The sequence below is a fragment of the Python bivittatus genome, unplaced genomic scaffold (assembly GCF_059951505.1).
Source record: "Python bivittatus isolate LINGU-HERP-01145 unplaced genomic scaffold, Pbiv_v1 ctg000350_np1212, whole genome shotgun sequence".
Classification (NCBI taxonomy): Eukaryota; Metazoa; Chordata; class Lepidosauria; order Squamata; family Pythonidae; genus Python; species Python bivittatus.
In genome coordinates this window covers 35,898,755-35,912,226 of record NW_028277074.1, presented here as the reverse complement: position 1 = coordinate 35,912,226, position 13,472 = coordinate 35,898,755, and the positions used below count along the sequence as shown (strand labels likewise).

General features: G+C 37.9%; 1 protein-coding gene across 1 annotated transcript in view; it reads right to left on the bottom strand.

Annotated features, from left to right (window-relative positions):
- Positions 1-1,947, bottom strand: part of MID1 (midline 1) — a 183,450-nt gene extending 181,503 nt beyond the window's left edge. Inside the window, exon 1 of the mRNA XM_088144936.1 lies at positions 1,726-1,947. The gene's annotated coding sequence lies outside the window, so the exon portion shown is untranslated. The remainder of the gene's footprint in view (positions 1-1,725) is intronic.
- Between the last annotated feature and the right edge of the window lie 11,525 nt (positions 1,948-13,472).

The window sequence follows — 13,472 nt, the reverse complement described above, 5'->3', positions numbered from 1 at the left end:
AGTTAAAGACATTCTTTAAGCACCCAAAAGAGTTTCAGAGTAGCAGAAGCCCCTTTTGAAAAGGAAGAAATTTTCAGAAATCAGAAGGTAGATTTTGGCACCGATCGTACGTAGTGTTGGGATGTACATCAACTTGCATTTGACTATCTCAACTTATATGCCTACCACTCCTTTTCATTGGTAGATGATACCAGTGCCTTTGATTCTCCATCTCTCTCCTACATTCCAGTATTTCCAATTGTCCAGTTTCTTTTAGTAACACAAGTCTTCCCTGTTGAGTATACATTAGGTCTAGACTTACAGGTGATCCAACAGTGCAAGTGGAGGCAACTTCCTTAGGGTGGTTTTCCAGAAGCAAAATGCTGACACTTAAAATTACATCTCTGATGGTCACATGCCTCTGTTGAAAAAGTGGCCAGGACATGTCATGACATCATGTTCTCCAAAATCTCTTGCACACTCAATCTAATGTTAGTAGTCCTTGCTTCCTCATTCCTTGGAAAGGGTTCTGGTGAAACTGATATTTTAAATCACTGAATCTTTTAGACACAGAGTGATTCTATCTGAGTTTTTTCACACTAACTTTAGGACAGTTTAATGTGCCATTTTCTTTCCTCAACATTTTACTTACACACCGTAGAATAAAAGGTGAAAACAAAGAAAAAAAGAGATGCTAGATTCAGGTTCCAGATTCAGAAACTTATTATATGCAATGACTTCTTATAACTATAACATCATTATAATATAACATTCTGTCTAACAATATGTTATAACATACGGCCAAGTAACTCCAATATTATTTTCTTATTCCACTCTCAAAATAAATTTAATTTAGTTATGCATATTGCTAGTAGTACTGAAATATTCATTTATCTGAGAGGCACAAAAGTAGCTCGATTGTATTAATTCTAAATTGCAGAAATCAGAAATTAAAGAAACCTTATTATTCCAAACATGAATGTTAATCTATTATCATCCCATTATTTTACAATTTAATATTTAGGATATAACAGATATCTTAACAAATCTTACTTTTTGCAGAAGAATTAACATATTGTACATTGTACAATTGTTTCCCTCAGTTCCAATAATCAAGTCCCCAAAGAAAGTAAAAATCTATTACTTCAAAACATCTAACTTTTAAGGAAAGGGGGGGGGGAAAGGGTTCATTTCGGGATTAAAATCCATGCACCTGTTCTGGAATATTGTCAGTATGCTAAGGCCTCTGAAAAGGTAATCTACTTTTTAAAAATGTCAAATTCAAAACTCTCGAGAAAGCCACCCGTGAGCCCTAATGCATCTTTTATCTTTTTTCTTCATGTGTTTAACATTACTGAGGTTCTGTTTCCAAGACAACGTATTTGTAAGAAAGTTCTCAGAATTCAAAACTAAAGGATGAAGCCGGTGTGAAACGTGCAAGTCTCCCTCGCCTCTTCTCATCTTACCGTCTTCTCCTCCCGCTCCCCGCCAGGCTGCATCTCTTCTGCATCTGCTGAGAAAGTTCGCCATCTCTTTCGAGCAGAAAAGCGCATGCAGTGGGCGAATGAGAAGCACATGGACCGTAAGACAAACAAGAGCGACGGACTGTGCCCCGCAGCCGCGGCTCCGCAGCTGAAGCCACTCAAAGTTGTAAGGAGTTGTCCATAGACGCCACCAAAGCAAACGGAGGTTCTCCCTTCCGCTTTGAAAAGAAATTAAGAATGTGTAGGAATGCCAATCTCTTACCCTGACCTCCATTGTTTATGATGCCCCTGGATTCCCGTTCTCTGAAGAAAAAAGGACAGCCGATAGCTTGTGAAGGCGGAGAGAAGGCTTCCTTCGTGCGCGCCGGGTTTGCGTGGTTCCTCTGAGGACCAGCTGAGCGTTGCTAGTCAGTTCGGCTCAGGAAACTCTGCTCTGTCCAACCTAACAATCACTCCCACTCTGGAGGGTGTGGGCTTTTACTTGTCTCTCCAGGCAGCTTAAACACCAGCCTGGCTGATTTAAGTCTAATAGACAGAGAGAAGAACCAGAAACTTAACTCTAAAAATGCCAAATGGTTTAACAAAAAGCAATTTGCTCAGAAGCCCCTGCAACATGGTATTATGTTAAATGTATCCCTCGATCATGATAATTTTTGGTAAATTTAATATTCATCTGTTTGATTTACCCATTCAATAGCCAATCTTCAATCTTCACCACTGAATGATAGCCCGACTTGTAGAATCAATCTGGCTCAGCGGGCTCGTTAAGAAACAAAAATATAAGACAATTTAATGTATCTGCCGCAGTATGGCCATAGCATGTGAATCTATAACAAAATGATCAGGTAGTGATAAAAAGCAAGACACAAGGATACAAGAAACAACCTACACATTAAGGTTGAACCTCTTCTCCCCCCCCCCCCAAATTCAAGGGGTACGTTTTCTGGCACTGGCTCCCAGTGGCACCCATGCAATTCACAATGGCACCCACTTGATCCACAGACTCTCTCCTCACAGTGGCTAAAGGCTGAAGATGCCACTTTCCCACCAACCACGCTGACCCCTAATTGCCTCTCCATAAAGCCACCTTGCCTCCAATCCTGTGGTTGCAGGAACATATTCTCCCTTCCATACCTGGACACTGTGAGCATGCACAATCCAGGGTGCACTGTGTACTGTACCACAGCAGCTGAGAAACAGAGGAATATCAGAATATCTTGAAAGGTGAGATCTGCTCCTCCAGCCCTCCCCCCCCCCCAATTCACCCTTTCCTCTCTATTTCTGAGAAGTATAAGGAAAGATTAAGCTTAGGGTTGGGGAACCAGTTATTAATAATTGCTAACACCCTTGGGCTAGGCTGAGCTGAGAGAAGGGAATCAGCAAGAAGGCAACTGTGAGCTCCATGGTCAATGGGGAACTTGAACTTGGATGTCTCTCACTCTAGTCCAGTAAAGATAAAGTCTCATTCAGATTGTGCTTCCAAATCTTGGTATCTTCATGGATACAACCACGTCCAATAGAGAAATGGTTTGTCTTTGCTTTTTTCCAGGCAGTTTTTTATATTCTCTCAGGCCAGCCTTCAGCCCTGGTATACCCTGATGGTTTCCACACCCAAGTACTAATTAGATCCAACCCTGCTTATTTTTTTAAGATCAGCTCAACCAATTACAGAACACTGGCTCCAGTTGCAATTAAAATTGGCATTAGAGATTATTAGTTTGCCTGAGGGAGAGGAAGTCCTGATCTATTTGTCTACTTTTCCTCTTCTCTCATACACGCACACTGATAAAAATGTTCTTTAAGTCATCCCAGAATATGATATAGCAGTTCTTATAGAAATTATAGTAAGACTATTACTTTTATTCCATATTTGTTCTGTACACAAACCCTATCTTTAAGCCTGCAGATAAATGACACATGATAATTAAATAGTAGAGAATTCTATGGGCTGATTTTTGCAGGACAATTTCCCTTGATGGTTTACCTTTGACACATTTACTGTGTTCTGTATATAAAACAAAGGTACATCCTGCCTGGCCAGAAGAGTTTGTTAATTGGTAAACACTTTGAGCAGCATCTTGGGGATATTCATTATTTATTAATATTAGTGTGTGCTTACATCACAAAGATATGGTATATATATGTCACCCATGTTTTCCTGAAGAAAATGAGAACAAGGCTAAATATATTGTAGGCCTGGATCTGAGGTCAGTGGACTCAAGTTCTATCTTTACCATTTCTGAATCCTCAGACCTGTCAATCTTCCAGAGCTACAGTTGGCCATGTGTCCAAAATAGCTCAGTTCAGAAGATAATGGATAAAGCACAGGCGATGGGAGAGGTATGATTAAGAAACTTCTTGAAAAGAAAGTTGAGTGTGGCGAGATATCAGCATCTTTTTTTTTTTACTACATCATTACTTATGAGTCAGAAAATGTAACATTCAGTTCCACACTTGTAACAGATATATATTCTGACATGTGGTAACCCCGAAGAGCTAGAAAGCAGAAATGTTTCTCAGTCCTAGCTTTTTCTTCTTATAATATTTGTTTATCTCCTGAGTAGCAGCAAGACATCAAATCTTAAACTCATATTGTTCCGAACTATACAGGAACATTATCTTTAGTACATTTTCATGGATGCTATAGTTAGTTATAACTTCCTTTTCCTTCAGAGATATTAATATTTGTCTGTAATGGTTCAGAAGAAGCCAAGGTTGAACTTCTGGAAAAAAAATACAAAAATCAATGCCAGCAAAAATATTGAGTGAGAGAAACAATGGAAAGGAAGTTGAAGCTTGACCAGAGGATGAATTATCTGCACAAACACATTACTTTGCATGAAGAAGAGTCAGTTTAGATTAGATACAGAAAAGCTTCCTAATCAGAAGAACAGGGCAGTGATGGATTACCATGCCAAAAGAAGCCACAGGACAGACAGAGAGGAAAAGCTTACATAAAGATTAGACAGTACAATTTAAAACCTAGGAGACTAGATAAAAAGTGTGGGTTGAACGTCAGACAGAATTGGTACCTCATTACAAATTAAAGGTACAATCCACTCCCAAAACCACAGATTTCAGTTTGTCATATGCCTTATAAGATGCACTAAATTTAGTCAACCTAATATATATCATGTATAATATACAAATGTGTCCAAAATGGACTGGAATGTCTTTTAGATAATGTCATGTTCAGAAATATTATCCCTGCAGCCAGAAGAATGGGAGGCCATAACAAATTAGGCTTTTGATTCATTGGTTTACAGAACAAAATGCCTACTTCTTATTATAAAATGAAGCAAAAAGGAAATTGACTTCAATCTATAAATTGTGGTTTTGTACACTAAAAAGTGGAGTGTTCCTTTGATTTAAAAGTGGGACTAAAAAGAGGAGGTTCGCACTAATTACTAGGGTAGAACCTGTACATCTGATTGATAAAGGTTACTTTTAAAGTATGTTGATTTTAGGTATAATTTATAACCCACAATAAATTATTTTAAGAATGGCAATGTACATTCAGTGGTGCTCTTAATAATGCATCAGCAGCGTCACATTCTTGAAGGCTTCCATGTCACCAGTGTCATTCCCAGCATGATTGAATCTTTTTTGATTAAAGAATGCAGATATAGTACACATGTACAGCAATATCCAAAATTATTTTAGGTCCAGCATTCCCTGTTGTAAGAATAGAAAGCTTCCAATTTTGACCAATTTTTATTCATCAGTTTTATTGATAACATGCAGGGTCAGCAAGAGAAGGAAACTATTTTACAGAACTTCAGCAGTTTTAGATTTACATCAGGACCCATAACACATTGTGGACCCCAAACCCAAAAATTCTGGCCAACCATGCTTACTGACTTTATACATACATTAAATATCAAGCCCTTCTCATCATCTTCCAAAATCATCTTCCAAAATCATCTTCCAAAAAAATATTATAGATGAGTGCAAAATAAAAATCTTAGATCTCCAAATTAATGCCAGTCAGGGGTGTCTACAATGGAAGAAGGATGCAAAAGATCATGGCCGGTGCAACTGTAGGATCAAAGCCTTCCCCTTTTTTATGTGTATTGACATACCAAGCGCAGGGTTTTGATCATGTGGTTGTGTCGGCCATTTTGGCCTTCTGCCTCCCATGGAGATAGTTTTGGAATCCTGGGTCTAATAACTTTTTCTGTATTTTTTTAATCTCATTTCCATTCATCTATTCACGTCACCTAACAGAATCTTTTTCTGTTTTTCTGTTTCACAATAATGCTCATTAGTTCTCAGACTCTTTCATTATCACCATTCATTAGAGTGTTACAGGCAGCTATCCCTAACTTATGAATTCTTAATTTCAGGACCACTGCAACAATCTGAATGACACCAATTCATACTTACTGACATACATTTTAGCCTTTTCACTGGTAATTAAACCTTCACTTTCTGACATGTATTCATCATTTCCACTCAAAAAATTATAGTAGCTTCAGATCTGTTACAGACTTATCTTTCTTCTAGTTTCCCAGACACACATGGCATATTTATTTTTCTTTATTTATTCATGCTCTTGATCTTATAGTCCAAGTCACAATCTGCCACATGCCATGTTGTCACTAGATGGACCCATCATTATTGATCTTCACTGCCTCTTATAGCTTTAGTCAGCTGCGGTCTGTATGTGTGTAGGTGTGTGTGTGTATATACACATTGTGTGTGTGCATATATGGGTTTCTAAGTGTATAGAAGGGGCCAGAAGGCGGGCCTTCTCTGCGGTGGCCCCCGCTCTTTGGAACATTCTGCCCCCGGAGGTGCAGTTGGCCCCCTCACTCCTGGCCTTCCGTAAGGTTTTGAAGATCTGGTTCTGCCACTTGGCCTGGGGTGGGGAGGGAATACTTCAAGCATGGGGATGGCTAGCCCCATAGAGGCCTCCTGTCTTCAGCCTCAGATTTTTCATCTTCTTGGACTCTTCTTCCCCTTTTTAGTAATGCTTTTAACTGATGTTTTATTATTTATATATATTTATGTTTTTAATGTTTGTTGTAAGTCGCCCAGAGTTCCCCACTGGGGGGAGATGGGCGGGTGAGAAAGAAAGAAAGAAAGAAAGAAAGAAAGAAAGAAAGAAAGAAAGAAAGAAAGAAAGAAAGAAAGAAAGAAAGAAAGAAAGAAAGAAAGAAAGAAAGAAAGAAAGAAGTAAAAGGGGAAAGGTGAGAACCAGTGCTGCTCAGCCCTGGACAGAACCATTTTGTAAAGTTTCAATCTCAAGGGTGGGGAAAAGAACAGGCAAAAGGAAGGACAACAAGGCTGAAATCCTGAAGGGACCTATATATATATATGAGTTCTGAGTTCTATAGTAGGCAGATCTTCTGCATTTATAATACTTTTTTTTTTTTTTTTTTTGCAATCAAGTGGCTGATATAGGAAGTCTGCTGTTACCTAGCTTCTGAAATGCAGGTTGAGTTTCTGGAAAAGTAGAGATTTCTAGCCTTGGTCATAAGTTTAACTTGTTCTCTCTCTCTCTCTCTCTCTCTCTCTCTCTTGCTCTCTGTCTCTCTGACCCACATACATACCCAGACACCATGACTTATATAACCCGATGTATGTGTATCTATATTGTTAGGTATATGCATATACTGTATATACATACAAGTACTGTATTACTATACACACACACACACACACACACACACACACATATATATCTCCATCCTTGTATATACCATATATACACATAGACCTCATATTTGCCTTCCAATACCAGAAGTCAATGGGTTAGATTAAAAACACAATGACTTGAAACAACATCACATAGAAGGTGCATCATTATCATCATCTCTACTGTGTGAAAAGGTGAAGAACGCTAGTGAAATAATCTTGCCCAAAAGCCAACTCATTCAGGGAGCAATATCGTTTGCACAAAAAGAAATAATCAGAGTGAAAGGTAGCCAAAGTAACAGTGATTTGGGGAAAATACAAGTGTATCTTATGAAATAATAAACATTCATTTTCCGGAAAAGACAGCAGCCTGGGTATTCAAAGTGGGTTCACTGATCATTCTTTTTTCTCCCTTCCATTACTCTTTTAAAAAATGCACACGGTATAAAAGTAAAATCAACTTAGTATATAAATATATTATATGATTAAATAAAACAATAGTTGTCATGTAAGATAACCTAATGCATTTATTGATATGTGTATTGAAAAAAAAATAACCTTCCACTGTGTACAATCTCTAAAACACACTTTAAGAATATTATACATATGGAATTATTTAATTATTGCATTGTTTTTCTAATTAATGTGCATTAAGCTAAGGACAGCTTATAATTAAAAATCAATGCAAATATTTAAAGGGCAAAAAGACAAAGCTAAAAATTAATGAAAAAGAATAAAAATTAAAGGAAAGGCAGAGAGACAAGATTTCCTATGAAGATCATATGCATATACTTTCCTATGAAGTACATATACTTATTGTTATACATATACCTACATACCTACACACACACACACACACAGTGGGACTTAACAGACATAGAGACCAGCTACAAATACCTTGGTATCCTACAGTCATGGGAATCCTACAGTCATGGGAATCACGAGGAGGAGGCAAGAAAGACAGCAACATCCAAGTATCACCAAAGGATAAAACAGATCCTGAAGAGCCAGCTCAGTTGGAAGAATGAGATCTATGCCATCAATACATATGTCCTGCCAGTCATCAGATACCCTGCTGGTATAGTGAACTGGTCAGAGGAGGACATGGAGGCTGTTGATGTGAAGACCTGGAAGCTCCTCACAATATACTCCTCCAACACCCAGAGACTGTACACCAGCTAGAAAGAGGGCAGATGGGGTCTGGTGAGTGTCAAGACATTGTCCTGGATGAAATCCAGAGCATCCAGGAGTACATCAGTAAGATGGCACCCAAAGATAACCTGCTGAGAGAATGCCTGAGGCAGCAGCAGACATGGGAGGAAGCTCAAGCAGAGGAAGTGCCAAGGGAAGACAAGACCCTGCATGGGATGTACCATTGACAGATAGCTGAGGTGGCTGACATTGGGAAATCCTACCAGTGGATGGAAAGGGCTGCACTAAAAGATAGCACAGAGGAACTGATCAGCACAAGAACAGGCACTAAGTACCAGATCCATAGAAGCAGGGGTCTACCACACTAGACCAAACCCAAGGTGCAAACTGTGCAAAGAGGCCTCAGAGACAGTCCAACACATAGTGGCCAGGTGTACGATGCAGGCAGGAACAGCATACACTGAATGGCACAACCAAGTAGCTGGCATTGTGTATAGGGAACATCTGCACAGTGTATGGGATAGACCCTCCCAAGTCCAGATGGGAGATTCCACAGAAGGTCATGGAGAATAACAGGGCTAAGATTCAACCAGACATCAACCAGATATCATGGTAGTAGACAGGACCAGGAGACTACAGTGGTGATAGGTGTAGTGGTGCCAAATGACAGCAACATCAGGAAGAAGGAGTATGAGAAGCTGGAGAAGTACCAGGGCCTGAAGGAAGAATTAGAAACAATGTAGAAAGTAAAGCCAAAGTGGTCCCAGTGGTGGTAGGAGCACTTGGAGCTGTGACTCCCAAGCTGGGAGAGTGGCCCCAACAGATCCCAGGAACAACATCAGAGCTCTCTGTCCAGAAGAGCGCAGTGCTAGGAACAGCTAAGATACTGCTCAGAACCAACTCCCAGGCCTCTGGTAGAGGACCTGAGATTGAGGAAGACACATATCACCCATAGGGGTGAGAGGGATTTTTTTTTTCGGCCTACATTCCAGTTATTTATGTGCCAAGCACAGCCACATGATTTCTCATAATGGCAGAAGAGATTTCATCAATTTCACCTCTAAGATGTTCTAAGATATTGAGTATTTTTTCAATATTTCAGCCATTTTAAATTTTTCAGTTAATTTAAGGGGTCTACAGATCTTGACTAATATCCTGCCCATCCTTCATCCAATGCAATTGTTTCAAAATTGTGTTAATAATTAGGAATTTCATTTATTTTAAATGTAAGTCATTTTTAAATAACAGTACTATGAAAGAAGTAAACAAAAATTTAGAATTAACTATAATGTGTATTTTTGTTCAAACAATTAACATTTAGCCCAAAATTATATGAGCTGACATATTTTTTCCCCCTTGGTTTCCATGGAATTAACTCAAATCATGAAGAATTTTGCCACAATATATGTCAATGTGAGGCTTTACTTATTTCCAGAATATGAGAAGGCAATTACAACTTTTCCAGCCCTGCAATTGTGTTTTCCATGAGAAGGGAAGATGACTGGATATGCTAGTATAGCAGTACTGTAAGGAATGTTAGGTAATTACATTGGTAATTGGAAAAAATGAATCGAACAATCTAGACTACTGAATGCAATATAACTTTATCTCCAGCCTGCATAAGAGGATTCCTAGCTTTGTAAAACTGGCTATCTTGTGTGTGTATGTGTCTTTTTGTGTATTTAAAATGTTGTTTGACTTCAACAATACATTTTCTAGCATGGCAGAGATTCATCTCACCTACAACTGCGTAAAAACAGACTTTTGAAATTCTACAAATTTGTGGGCAGAAATATTGTGTGGCCCCCTCCTCTGAATATCTCAAAGAAATTAGTGCCACTACTAAAACATATCTCATAATGTCTTCTGCTCTGATTGAAGTATGGAAAGTCAGGGTGGCAACAGACACGCATCCGCTGGTCATTTGTCATTAAATAAGCACAAAAACACCACGTTCTATTTTAAGAGTTTATCTAAAATTCTCTTCTCCTTGAAAATAAATTTTAAAGTTTGTTTTCATAAAAGTAAATGAAAATGAATAATAATAAATGTATAAATAATTCTTTGTATAGTATTGTTCCGTATCTGCAGCTTGCAGAAAGAAGCTTAATCTTCTGCCAAACCTCCAGACCCACAAAAGAAGGATGACAAGTCATATTTTCATTGTCAAAATCAAATTCATACTTGTGGGTTTTTTTCTCTTTTGTTGCATAGCCAAAAGCCCAAAACAGAAAGAATCATGAATGCATTAAACAAACATTTGACATAATTAATTCAAATACATTTGGGTTTTGGTTGAATTTCAGTACTTTGCTGCCTCAAGAATGGAGAGTAAATAGAAAGACTTAAAATTGATAGAATTCACATTTTATTATGTACATCCTTATTCAGTATCTAAGGTTAGTAGATAGCATCACTGCTTGGGGTTATTACAATGTAGATAATACTCAAGCTTTGTTCCTCTTTTATATATTCCAGGCCTGATGCAGTTTCTAAACTAAACTAAAGACAAATCCAGCCAAGATTTTAAGAACAGATGGTCTGTAGGGAAATCTATTGTCTTTTAAAGTACTGATTTTTAAGAAAAATATACTTCTGACAGTAGTTCATGTATGCAAATGCAAATGCTTCTGGAGTAACTCCTTAAAATAGGATGAAGTCACAATCACTTGATCCAGGATAACTTAAGACCAAGTACAGTATGCTATTTCTGTATTCCATAATTATAAAGCAAGTGTTCCGCCCACCATTTCCTGCTGTAGATAGTGACGATCCATTTTTTTTTAAAGACAAAGTTGAACTGACTTTAGAAACCACTGCTGGGTGGAGTAGATCTTGTTGTCTACCATTTGCAGAGGGATACATTCAATTTCTTGGCTTGGACTTTCTCCCAGCAGTGTCATCAGCTCAAGATTTCTGTTTCAAAACCTTCTAAAAACCATTTGGCCAGACTTTTGGCTTGTTATCTTATAACAATGTAGCAGAAGTCAACAGAGTAATGACTATGAATTACAAACTTGTCTCCAGCACATATTTAAGGCATTCCTAATCCTGTATCCAGGAACAGGGATAGTGAACTCATAACTCTCCAAATTCTACAGAACTATAATTCCCAGCATTTCTCCAATTGCTCGCATTGGTGGGGCTGCTGAGGGTTATGTTGCATCAACATCTGAAAGGTCATCAGTTCTGTAGCCCTGCAGTAATCCACTACCTCTTAAACATCGGTTTATTGACATTTTCACTCTTTATCATGTCCACATGCCTGCTATTTCCACATTTCTTGAAACTTAATTCTAAGGAGTAATGGACCTGCCATTTATCAAGTACATGCTTATTTATGTGTTAGATTTAGATCTTGCCTCTCAGTAAGGGCAGTATACATAAAATTCCTCACTCTCATTTTTCTCCACCAAACTCTGTGAGATAGGCTGGGCTATGGGAGCATTACTGAAGATGATATTTGTTGAACACTTAGGCTGTGTTTAGTAACTTGCTGCATTTATTAATTTTGACAAACTAAGGCCCATCCTTCAGTCCTCTTTGTTTTCTAGTGATTGCTTTCCACCAATGAGTCTACAGAGAGAGGTTGTAGCAGTTACAATAGTAGACCAAGAGCAGCAAGAAATATCCCAGCTCAGTCCCAGAGATGAAGCTCTGCCTCATTCAATAGGGCAACACGAAGCTAAGGGGAAGCTCTTTTTATATACAAATAAGATTAAGGCACAACCATTATGATACTGACATATGTTACTTCTCTGTGAAGCATTAGCTTCTATTTGGTCAAAGGAGTTTTGAAATCATATTTGAAATCATATTTATGTTTTATTCTTATTTTTATTCTTGATTAATTTATCAAATGAAACTGATCAAATCTGTCACCACCTACCAAATTTGTCACAAAATTCTGCAGCATTTTTGTCTTTCCTAAATCCTTCATGTATTTAACTGACATATAATATTTGAAAGAACCAATTATTTACTTTTAACTTCCCATCCTCCAAATCTATTGTTTATTTTGCATTAAGTCTGCATTCATATTTGATTATTTCATGACAATGTGATCAATTTATTGACATTTATTGATCACATTCAGAAAAGAAGCAGCATACTGGGTCGAGTCTTATTATTATTGTCATAACACCAACCCTGTGGGTTAGAATGGGCTTAAAATCACCCAGTAATTTTCACAGCTGAGTAGTAACATGAACTTGACTCTACTATCTTTTGTCCTTCAAGTCTATGAAACAAATGCAGAGCTGTGTGTGAATTTTAATTCTGCATAGAACGTTTTCCTATTATTGAAAATGTATATTCCAAATTCCTTCCTTTTTTTCTTCCTCTCTTAAAAATAAACAGAGTACTTTTCCTTCCTCTGTCTCTTATAAACTCGAGTTGGTTACCTCAACTTACAATTATGAATACAGAATTAAACAAAAGCTAAGTGGGAAGGGAAGTGGTGACAAAATATTGGCAGTGTTATAATACAAAGAAAGAAAGGGGGGGGGAACCCTAAGGTTTGTGCATTTGTTTTGAATGTGAGATTAATCACCTAAGGAATGAATGAATGCATTCAGTTAAGCAAATCACATTGTTGATTATTACTACAGAAAGTTCCAATACCCTGACCCAGATTCTTCACGGGGAACCCCAGCATGGGGTTGCGAAGTGTAGTGGAGGTGGACAGATTTAGAAGGAGCGGAGGGATGTTTTCAAGCCTTAGCCATTATTGTTTGTTACAGCACTGCAAAACTAAATAGATAATCTGTTCTTTAATCAGAAAAGCCCCTATGGATTTAAGCAGTCATGTTATTCCTAACTTTTATAAGTACAGATATGGCATTTATCTGAGAAATGGCCGCAAATTCCTTATTCCTGAATCATTCCTCATAGAAGAAAATGTACAAACCTGTCCAGAATCTGAACTCAAATTATGTCTCTATCATAGCTCTGGTATGTGGCAATGAGAAGCTGGTTTCCTCACAATGCTAAAGACAAGGTGAGGTTCTAGTTGTCTCTTCTTGTTGTACAACCAATAAACCTATAACAAAGATAAAGAGACATTCTATATTGGTTCATGCAAAGAAAAGGTGCTTGCTACTAATCCAATCATCAACTTTAAGCGTTTTTGTTGTTGTTTTGTTTTGGAGAAACTAGGCTGGCATTTGTTAGTCAAAAGAAAAAAACTTTCTCCTTCCTGTAAGCAAATGTTTGGGA